The sequence below is a fragment of the Misgurnus anguillicaudatus genome, chromosome 21 (genome assembly GCF_027580225.2).
Source record: "Misgurnus anguillicaudatus chromosome 21, ASM2758022v2, whole genome shotgun sequence".
NCBI lineage: Eukaryota > Metazoa > Chordata > Actinopteri > Cypriniformes > Cobitidae > Misgurnus > Misgurnus anguillicaudatus.
In genome coordinates this window covers 23,338,623-23,350,528 of record NC_073357.2, presented here as the reverse complement: position 1 = coordinate 23,350,528, position 11,906 = coordinate 23,338,623, and the positions used below count along the sequence as shown (strand labels likewise).

Genomic DNA, 11,906 nt, shown 5'->3' with positions numbered 1-11,906 from the left:
ACATACACTTAAAATCTTGCACCTGAACCTAAATTTGAAAAACTGTATAAGAAATTCAAGTTTTTGGAAAGCAAACAACTTGGTTAACATCATAGTTTGTAAAGAATCTAAGTCTTTCTGCATATTTATAGATGATGTTTATCTCAACCCTTTAATTCCTAAAATCCCAATTGCATCCCATTTTCTCTGACATTCTCTTTTTTTACTTAAAGGGACAATAAGTAGGATATACCCTATGGAGGACCACAAGAGTCATGCAAAATGTAACAACGAACTTCAACATTCAACCACCTGGACAATAAAAATAGCAATCAATACATTCGTCCAAAAACTCATCAATGAATCTATAAATAAATAGACAAAGTTACAAAAAAAATCATTATGTAAAATTCTATTAGGCAATAAAAAGTGAGACCACAAAAATAACGTAGAAATGAAATATCCATTCATTAATAAATAGTTCAAATCGATACAACAATCCACAAAAACAACTTAAAACTCAAGTTCATAATTTTAAATTGCATTTATAAATTCTTAATTAAATAATGGAATTTCAAAATGTATTTCAAAAAGTGATTTAAAAAGAGAAATAAATAACTGGATTTATAAATTGAACTACAAATACAGGTTTAAATTAGGCATTTAAAAGGGCAGTTCTGTTTAACATTTCTGTTTTCATTTGCCGATGGTTCTCCTTATTCTTTTCGCTTTTCGATATGCTTTTCATTTTAGCCCCTCATAGCTTTTCCGTGACTCTTTGGGTCCTTGCAAATGGTCAAATGAGAAATGCAAATTAGCTATGGCCAGGTGGATGCAACAAGCTCGCTGATTGGCTATGATTGTACGTCATGCGCAGATTTATAGATCTCGGATGAGGACCCAAAGAGTCACGGAAAAGCTAAATAGAGAGGCTAAAACGAAATGTAAATCGAATAGCGAAAAGAATAAGGAGAACCATCGGGAAAATGAAAACAGAAATGTTAAACGAAAATGCCTTTTTAAATGCCTAATTTAAACCTGTATTTGTATAATCTCACTTTTTATTGCCTAATAAAATGTAACATAATGATTTTTTTGTAACTTTGTCTATTTATTTATAGATTAATTAATGCATTTTTTAACAAATGTATTATTTGCTATTTTTTATTGTCCAGGTTAGGGATGTTAACAATTAATCGATCTTCGATTAATTGTCGATAAGAATTTACTCGATAAAACTTAACGATTGTTGAAAAACAAGATCATGCGGCGCCTGCGCAAAACACATACAGTCGGAGAAAAAAAAATTAAGCGAGCGCGCAAAAGTTAAACTACTAGCTATGATCACAACGATGCTCGATGCCAAGCACACGCATGTGCTTTTTAACGTCATGCGAGACGAGGCTGGCTGGCAGCCAACGCAACGAAATTACATCCGCAGTGGATCTGACAGGGTCCGACGCAGAAAATGCAAATACGTTTAGGATACTGAAAGCAAAGACCCTCTTCGGGGAAGCCTGCAAGATTAGCATAGCAACGCTGCTATATACAGAGAAGGAGACCAGAAGCCGTTTTTAATGAACAGATCATCTTAAATTATGGCAAGAAACTGTCAAATGTAAACTGTAACTGACTGTCGTTACACCCTGAATGCCCGCAACATATATCACTGATCATCATTATTGACTGGCTGAGGCGCTGCGTGTTTTCTAATGGAAGGTTGGCATCTCCGTAATATAAGCATCTTTGCTGAAAGTACGTCTAAGCTGAGGTGACGACGAGAAAAGTGCCCTTCGTGTGCTTCTTGGATATAATTACAAACAGTGTATCAACGACTCGGAAAGCGAGGTAAACAACTTGATAAATAACACTTGATGATAATAAAACTGTTATTTTGACATGGACTTTCATGTGTCTGTTGCAGAGTGCCCATGTGAGGCGGAGTTTACTGTGTCTATTAGTCATTATATTTCATTACGAGATAAGTTTAAATTGATGATTTTATCAAAACAACAACTACATTGACTCATTTTACAATCCCACTAGCATGTTATTTAGACAAAATAAAATCTTTTAATTCGCGTGAGGAAGCTGTCGTTTTTATGCACACTTTTATGTCATTGGCTATATGCCACTGCAGTGAAGGCTTATTGCACTATTACGGTTAACGATTATTCGATTGATTGATCGTTAATTTAAATGATCATCGAATATGGGAAATTGCATAAATTGACATCCCTAGTCCAGGTAGTTATTAAATGTTGAAGTTCTTTATTACATTTTGCATGACTCTTGTGGTCCTCCATAATACCCCCATCTAGTGGTGAAATTGTTTTTTGCATTCAAACAAATAGTGCTCTCTAGCGCCTCGCTTTTCTCGCATTGTGGAAACGCGTTGGTAGGCTAGTGCTTTTTTGTCCCTCTCTGCTATTATAGTTTATCAGTATGGCGTAACGACATGGAAGCCTCCTTGGACTTAGCAGTTCAATGTAAGTAAAGAGAAGTAATTCTAAGCTTACAAAGAAAAGTCAGATCACTGGCTGAGGTCATTTGACACCAACAAGGACATATTTATGAATAAAGACATTGATTTTGATTAATAAATCACTTAAAACCCTACTTGCTGTCCCTTTAAACATGCAGAGGTGTTGTTTTAACATTTGTACAATATGTGCGTGTGTCAGATGGCCACCAGATGGGGTGTATGTACTGTAAAAACATCTCATAGGGTTCTTGGAGTTCATTGTGGTGTTTTCCGTTTTTTTTTATCTGTACTATGCTGCCAATGTTAAATAAGTACCCAAAATTGGGTATTTGAGCATCTTTACGATGTATGAATACACAATAATTTATCAATCCTGAACGGTTTCACTTTTTTGCATGTGTGGGAATTTCAAGCATTTCATTTGTGATGCTGATGAGGTTTTACTGACAAAACTAAAATGTTTTTCCTAATAAGCACATCAAATTCTGTCCAATTCTGCATTACTAGCTATAGTAGTAGATATATAAAATGATTTGTTTCTACAGTAGCCCTGTATGAAAGCTATAACTGCCTCTTTTGTAGTTAATGACCCCTAACCTTTCCCCCTTAAATAAGGGCTAGGCAAAATCCCCTTGTCTACACCCCATTCACATTTCCTCCGCATGAGGCCAGGAAAATATAAAAAACTGCAGGGCTTTCTGTCAATCATGACTGCATACATTGTACAATGAACTGCTACACTTCCCCCTAAAACTGCTTTGGAAATGGAACATTCCACTTCAGGAGTTTGCAACACTGCAACTTTATTTTTACTAAATTCGTTTTAGGATTTGCTATTAACCTCAAACAAAGCTTATTTTGTTTAACCTTAGGTCGATTAAAAGGCAAAAATGCTGAAAGCGGTCACTGTGCATGTGAACACGTTGCATTCGGTCATTTTCTCACCATGCCCGTTTTCTTTCCCTCCCTCGTCCCTCCTTTTTTCCCTCCTCTCTCCGGCTGTGTGGGGGATTGTGTAGCAAGCGTATGTGGGTTCTCAGGCAGCTCTTGGGGAAAATAAAATATAGAGGCCCCACAGTGGCGTGACCCCTCCCTACTCTCACTGCTATGCTATTCACACTCTATACAACCAGTCGGGTGCTGTTGGGTACAGGCAGCCTTTGTGTTCAAATAGACTGCCGACTTCCGATAGCTTTAATCTTAACCGTTCATGAAGAACCTCCAAATCCCTTCTGAGATTACCTCAGTCCCTCTTCCTCTGTTTACAATAACTTTACTCAGTGAAAACAGCACATGATGATATACTAAATGTCCACAAGGCGAGACAGAGTAAAAGAAATAGATCATAGAGAATGCTGTTTTTGTTTAGCTATGTGGGATTACACCTATCACATAAAGGTATAGAATAAAACAGGATTTTAAAATGCTTTAACATTTAACTCTCAATGCCAAGGGCACTGCACAACTACTGTTTTCAATTGACCTACGTTTGGTGAACTTTGGATTGAATGCCCAACTCAAACGACTGAGCAATCAATGAGAATTATGGATTAATGCATTACCACAGTTGTGTCAGAATTAAACTTATAAATTAGGAGAAAAACAAAAGACTATTAAAGGAAATAAATATAACTTTATATAAATAAAGGTTTTTGATTTGGGATAAATGCAATATTGACTTTGTTGTACTTAATCTATTGTCTCTCTCTGTCTCTCTCTCTCTGTCTCTCTCTCTATCACTCAGTCTCTCATACTCCGTGGCCTTCCTGCCTTACTGAGCCAAAAGGGAAGTAATAAAGCAGGAAGACTTCCTGCAGCTGAGCTGTAAGAGTGTATGGCTGCATCCGAAATCGCTTACTTTCTTACTATATAGTAGGCGAGAAACAGTATGTGACAAAATGTCTGACATCACATTACACATAAATGAATAGGCGAAATACCCAAATGATCTGAAATGAATTCTGAAGCATTCAGTGGACTACACTATACCATGAGGCAATGGAAGAGGGTTTGTGAATGTAGATGACGCAATATAACTGACACTGTTACGTCACATGACAATATATAGTCATGACAAATGTAGTACACCCAGATTTTATTCTACATACATTCATACTATACATAATGTACTTTTTGAGCTTGTTAAGTATATACTAGAGCTGGGCATAGATTCATTCTAGATTAATCTCATACAAAATAAAAGTAATTTTTTGCATAACATATGAGTTTGTGTTGTGTGTAATTATTAAGTATATATAAATACACACACATTCATGTATGTATTTAGGAAACATTTATATATGTACACATAATATATATATATATATATATATATATATATATATATATATATATATATATATATATATATATATATATATATATATATATATATATATTGATATATTCTAAATTATATATAAATAAAAAACAATATTTAAATAAAACATTTCTTAAATGTATATATGTGTATGTGTATGTGTTTAAATATACCTAATATTTACACACATCACAAACTCGTATATTATGCAAAAAATGACTTTTATTTTGTATGAGATTAATCTATGCCCAGCCCTATATACTATTCAAAAGAGTATGCGATTTAGGACGCAGCTTACTTTTCATGGCTAGAGCTTTTAGCTGTGAGATGAAATCAGTATTACACTGCAAAAGCATTTTGGTTACACTTTATTGGGGACACTGTTAAAGTGTAATAATACATTTAGGTACAGAGAACTTTAAAAAAAAAAAAAAAATTCTTAAAAACAAATTGTTGGATTTACGTAATTTAATTATGTTCACCAGTTCAACATGATTGAATCAAGTTTCTAAATTAATTTTTAATTAATGTTAATTTCATTTAAAAAAACTTAATTTAATTATGTGCAACCGATGTCCAGAAGTTTTTTTCAGTGATATAGGATTAGTTGCATGCTATACATAATTTACTGTTAAAATAATTACTAGAAACATGTTTAAAAAAGGCACTGTAAAATAAAGTGTTACCAACATTTTTACTTAATCAGCATTTTCGCTAGTAAATCCTTTATATAGATGTGTAGTGTGAAGCAAAATTGTAGTTTGTTTAAGGTTTGTTTTAACTGGCTAATTTAAAAGACACAAGAAGCAAGCTCCACTATTACTAAATTTGTTATCCCTGGTGAAAAAGAAGTTCAGTTTCATTGTGCACTTAAAGTGCTTTATTTTCACACACTAATTTTGTACTTTATACACAAAAAATTCATCTTTAGTACTTCTTAAGATTATCTAAGTGTACTTCATTGTGCTATTTTAAATACATTTAATACATTTTTAAGCACATTTTAGTTCATATTTATGGTGTCTCAAAATAGCACAGTGAAGCACACTTAGATGATCTTAAAAACATCTTAAAAAGTACTAAAGATTAATTTTTAGTATATTAAAGCAACACTATGTAGTTTTTGTACCTTTAAATCATGTCTCTAAAATTATTTCAGTGATAGAACAACTTTTAACTGGACAAATTGTACTGTTGCTGCAACTTGAGCAGCCTCCTAGCTGCTACAAGCACACTCTGCAAGTGACGGTGGAGGGTAGGAAACACAGCCCCGCCCCTCCCCCTGCCTGCAGAAGAGTGTCTCATACCAGGCACTGTTGCGCTTTTCAACCACATGGGGGAGCTATAAGTCATTTTTACATGGAAACTACATAGTGTTGCTTTAAGTACAAAATTAGTGTGCGAAAATAAAGCACTTTAAGTACACTATGGAAGTGTACTACTTTATGCCTGGGATTTATGCCTATAAATAGTTTAATCGGATGCACAAGCGTTGTCACGGTTATGCGCCTGAACTGAAGTGAACTTTAGGTATGTATTTATTTATTGGTCTGGCTAGTGGCTAAACTGATCTCTGAAACAAATACCTTGTCAAAATGACGAGGGGAGACGACAAGCATGGATCAAAATGTTTTGGCAGCCAGGCAAGAATTCAAGGCCCTGTAGCTCACATTGTATACAGGTCAGTGTAATAGTTGATATGTGTTAGATATGATATATGAACTAAGGTAATGTACTTGCATGTATTTCCCTTGTTATCAGAAATAAACTACTAAAAGTTATTATATACTGGATGTTGCGTTTAGTGCACAAAAGCCATTTGTTTATGTTGTTGCTGCTGAAACTGTCAATCAAAGAGAAGAAACTATCTAAGAATATTCTTGGTTAAGAGACTCAAAAGGTAATATTTTCTTAAAACAAGATTTAACTTTTTAAAAGTTTTGCTACTCAGGGAAATCGAAATTGCTTGTAAATGTTTAGATATATTCCTGGAAATAGTGCTGATTAAGAACTGCTTAATTGTTTGCTTATATATGTGAAGAGCAGAACCACTGATGACTGGGCACACAATTTTTTTGCAGACTGCAACTAAAAAAGCTGTGTCTTTAAAACCGCATAATTAGTTTGCTAATTAGTACTTCTGTTCATATAGAGATATGTCTAATTCGGTCTTTATTTAAACTTCATTGTTTAGCATGTTCCTTTTCAATGCATATTTTCTGCATGCATGCTAACAATATTATTAAAAATATATTGTGGGCTATTGTGTTATTTTTGATGCCCCAACACTAGAAATGACCACTCACCTCCAAATGCAACGTTTTCTCCAACTTGTACAAAGTTATTTTGTATCCTATTACATAATTGTTAACAATTTGCATAGCAAACATGAACTAACAATAAACAATATTTCTATACTTCTACAGCATTTTTTAATCAATGTTCATGATAATTTCGGCATTTACTAATACATAAAATTAAGTGTTGTAACTGTTTACATTTAATTAATTAATTCACCATGATCTAACATGAACAACTGTATTTAAATTAAGATTAACAAGAATTAATGCATGCTGAACAACAATATTGTTCATGCTAGTTAATGCATTTACTAATGTTAACTAATACAACCATACAACCACATACAATAATTCTAATTTTAATTTAAGTTTAGAATTTGCAATGTAATCTGAAGCAATTATGGATTACACAAAAAAGTTCTAAAATGGCTTCTTTACACTGAGGTTCCCTATTCAAATGGATTATTTCTTTTTGGATCTATATGGATCTATTCCTTTTTTATAGTCTGTAAAACCGTTTCCACTACAAAGAACGTTTTGCACAAAAGAAAGGTTTGATAAAGATAAAGATCCTTTATAAAAACAGCCTGAAAAAAAACTTTTTCTTTTTTATAATGTAGGTGTAAAAAGTATGTTCATGTATAGTAGGGGAGAGCGGGGTATGTTGTCACACTTTTCACACTGTCTAACATTTACTGAGCACCATACATCAAAATGGTATAAATCTCATACCAAATGAAAGAAGGAAGTCTTGGGCACATATGTTGTATTCATAACATCTTTATATCTTATCTCATTACAGAGTTGTAGACTGTTGAATAGTGACTGTGCACTTGTGACAATTTGCCCCATCGGAGGGTAAGTTGTCACACTAGGGCGGGTAAGTTGTCACACTAGATTATCTAAAAATAAGAACACAACTACTTAATTGTGAATATTGATTTTAATTTTTAAACTCAAACCAAACTGGAAATATAAACATCCGTGCCTGGAGAATCTGGAAAAACAATTATTTCAATCCAAATAATGCACATTTCAATTAAGTGGCAAGACCACTTTACTTTGAACTTTGGTTCAAATGTTCTATGGCTTTCACATAAAACCAGATAACTGAATGGAACGCTGCAGATAACTTGCTTAACTTAACATGTTTAACCTCTGAACAAAACAGATGCCCTGTATGACTAATAGGACTCATCTCCAGAATCACAATTCTGACACACATAAATTGCCTGGCCTGAGGTGCAAGCATCATGGGCCCAATTGTTGCATTTTACACATTTTACCCAGGTCTCCTTTGGACGACTCTTTGAAAATGGCTCTACACAGACGAGGCAGAAGCACTCTTCATCATCTGATGATGACTCTTGCATGATTTTTCTTCTTTTAGCTGCCTTGTTTTTCATAGGTCCAGATTTCTGCTTCCCTTTCTTTTGAAACAGCTTTTTGCTAGATTGAGGCTTATTCTTTTCTATATCATGTTTTCTGAGCATGTTCGATGTGTTTGTTTGTACAGGGGCAAGTTGTCAGATGTGACGACTTGCCCCAAAGTCATTGAGACAACTTGCCCCATACTTACTTGTGTGCTAATGTTGTCTAAATCTCAAGTTTAGCTCATCATATCACTTTAGCTAAAGTATCAAAAGACACTTTACGGTCTCCTCTATTTTGTGCAAAATAATCATTTTAAACATTCACACCTAACAAAGTTGTATTGCATAAAATGTAAAGTGATTTTTTTTTACTTTTTAAGCAGAAAAATAAGAAAATTGTGCTAACCTCAGATTACAGTGATCTTGACCACATGTGAACAGGAAGTTCACTATAGAAGAAGAAGTCACATAAAGTGGCTATTTGATTTTTGAGATAGAGCCTCTAGTGTTGGAGTTATTAACAGTGTGACAACTTACCCGTGTGACAACTTACCCCGCTCTCCCCTATATAAGAGTGTCTGATTTATATTTTAACCACCGTTCAATATATTCCAATAATACATTAAATAATATTGCTATAGGCACTGAGCACATTTTATGAATATTGTAAAACTTGTGTTATATGTGTATAAAATAAATGTATTTAAAATGTGTTAGGAAAATGTCAAATGGAGAATAATTCCACTGTTTCCATCATTACCAATACCACTATTAACTGTTAAACTTTAAACGCCTAAATTACTGCATCAGCATTTTCTACCGATTTTACCAAACAAAGATGTGTGGTTGTCAGCTGTTTTATTAAAGCATTTCAACATTATATTTTTATGTCTTTTAATGTAAAATGTTATGAAAAGTTATACATTTTTATATTATTATATTTTTACTATACACTGTTAGAAAAAATGGTCAAAATATGCACCTTAGCTGTCACAGGGGCAGTACATTTAGAAAGGTCCTAAAATGTATTATTTGGTATAGGTATGTATTTGGTAGCAACATGTAAACTCAGCAAAAAAAGAAACGCCCCCTGACTTTCAACTGTTTTTACTTTCAGTAAACTTAATGTGTATAAATATTTGTATGAACACTAAAAGAGTCAACACCATAAGACATAAACTAAAAATGTTTCACAGACATGTGACCAGTGTTGGGGGTAACGCATTACAAGTAACTTGAGTTACGTAATAATATTACTTTTCTGAAGTAACGAGTAAAGTAACGCATTACTTTTTAAATGTACACATTAATATTTGAGTTACTTTTTCAAAAAAGTAACTCAAGTTACTTTTTTAGTTTAATTAATTTGATAAAAAAATATGTACTGAATTAAACTTAACGTATGCACCCTCTGTGCCTGTGTGGAAACAGTTTGAATCAGAAACTGAGATGGCAGGCCAGAGCTAAACATTTTTGTGATGAAATATGCAATTTCTGAATGCAGAACTTTTCAGTCATAAAAACACCTGCAAGGCCTGAAAAAGATCAAGCTTTAGCCAAGAAAAAGTAACGCAAAAGTAACTAAAAGTAACGTAAGCATTACTTTCCATGAAAAGTAACTAAGTAATGCAATTAGTTACTTTTTTTGGGAGTAACTTAATATTGTAATGCATTACTTTTAAAAGTAACTTTCCCCAACACTGCATGTGACTAACAGAAATTGAATAATGTGTCCCTGAATGAATGTAGGCTCAAAATCAAAAGTACCAGTCAGTATCTGGTGTGGCTTGAAGTACTGCAGTGCATCTCCTCCTTATGGACTGGACCAGATTTGTCAGTTCCTGCTGTGAGATGTTACCCCACACTTCCACCAAGACCCTTGCAAGTTCCTGGACATTTCTGGGGGGAATGGCCCTAGCCCTCACCCTGCGATCCAACAAGTCCCAGACCTGCTCAATGGGACTGAGATCTGGGCTCTTCGCTGGCCATGGCAGAACACAAACATTGCTGTCATGCACAGAACGAGCAGTATGGCTGGTGGCATTGTCCTGCTGGAGGATCATGTCCATATGAGCATGCATAAAGGGTACCACATGAGGGAGAGGATGTCTTCCTGTACCGCAAGGCATTGAAATTGCCTGCAATGACAACAAGCTCAGTCCGATGGTGATGTGATATACCGCCCCAGACCTTGACGGACCCCCCACCTCCAAATCGATCCCGCTCCAGGGTACAGGCCTCGGTGTAACACGAATCCGTCCATCATCCCCTGGTGAGACAAAACCGTGACTGATCAGTGAAGAGCACTTTTTGCCACTCCTGTCTGGTCCAGCGGAGGTGGGTTTGTGCCCATAGGCGGCGTTGTTGCTGGTGATGTCTGGTAAGGATCTGCCTTACAACAGGCCTACAAGCCCTCAGTCCAGCCTCTCTCAGCCAATTGCGGACAGTCTGAGCACTGATGGAGGGATTGTGTGTTCCTGGTGTGACTCGGGCAATTGTTGGGCCATCCTGTACCTGTCACGCAGGTGTGATATTCGGATGTACCGATCCTGTGCAGGTGTTGTTACACGTGGTCTTCCACTGCGAGGATGATCAGCTGTCGTTCCTGTCTCCTTGTAGCGCTGTCTTAGGCATCTCACAGTGTGGACATGGCAATTTATTGCCTTAGCCACATCAGCAGTATCATGCCTCCCTCCAGCATGCCTAATGCACATTCACGCAGATGAGCAGGGACCCTAGGCATCTTTCTTTGGTTGTTTTTTACAGTTGGTAGACAAGTCTCTTTAGTGTCCTGTGTTTTTAGAACTGTGACCTTAAATGCCTACTCTCTGTAAGCTGTTAAGGTCTTAACGACCATTCCACAAGTGCATGTTAATTAAATGATTATGGTTAATTGCACATGCATGGGAAACAATGTTTAAACCTTTTACTATGAAGATCTGTAAAGTTATTTGGATTTTTACAACATTATCGTTGAAATACACAGTCCTGAAAAAGGGACGTTTCTTTTTTTGCTGAGTTTACATTGGAGATACAAATATGTATCTTTGAGGTGCTAATATAAGCTTTACTTGGTATCAATATGTACCTCTGAGGTACTAATATGGACTTTTTTGTGTACTTTTTAAGAGGGTACCAGTATTTGACCATGTCTTTTAACAGTGTAACCTTGAGTTTCGTACTGAATCACACAGGCCCTGGGGACCAGGATGAGCAGCTATAGAGTAGACACATGTGGATTACAACCAAGTCATAGGTTGAGCATACCTCAAAATCTGTCTGTTCCATGTAGGCCAAAGTATTGGTGTCATGAATTAGCACAATATATTTCTTAACACATTGTTTTACTCGTGTTGCTGAAGTCTGTGCACAAATATAAAACTGTGTTAACTGGCAAGTGTGCAAATTTTGCAGTATTTTGTTCTACCATTCTTATATTTAGGATTTCT

The 11,906-nt window shown here is 35.2% G+C and overlaps 1 pseudogene; it reads right to left on the bottom strand.

Annotated features, from left to right (window-relative positions):
• Positions 1-10,165: 10,165 nt before the first annotated feature.
• On the bottom strand, positions 10,166-11,388 carry LOC141353165 (uncharacterized; annotated as a pseudogene).
• Positions 11,389-11,906: the final 518 nt, after the last annotated feature.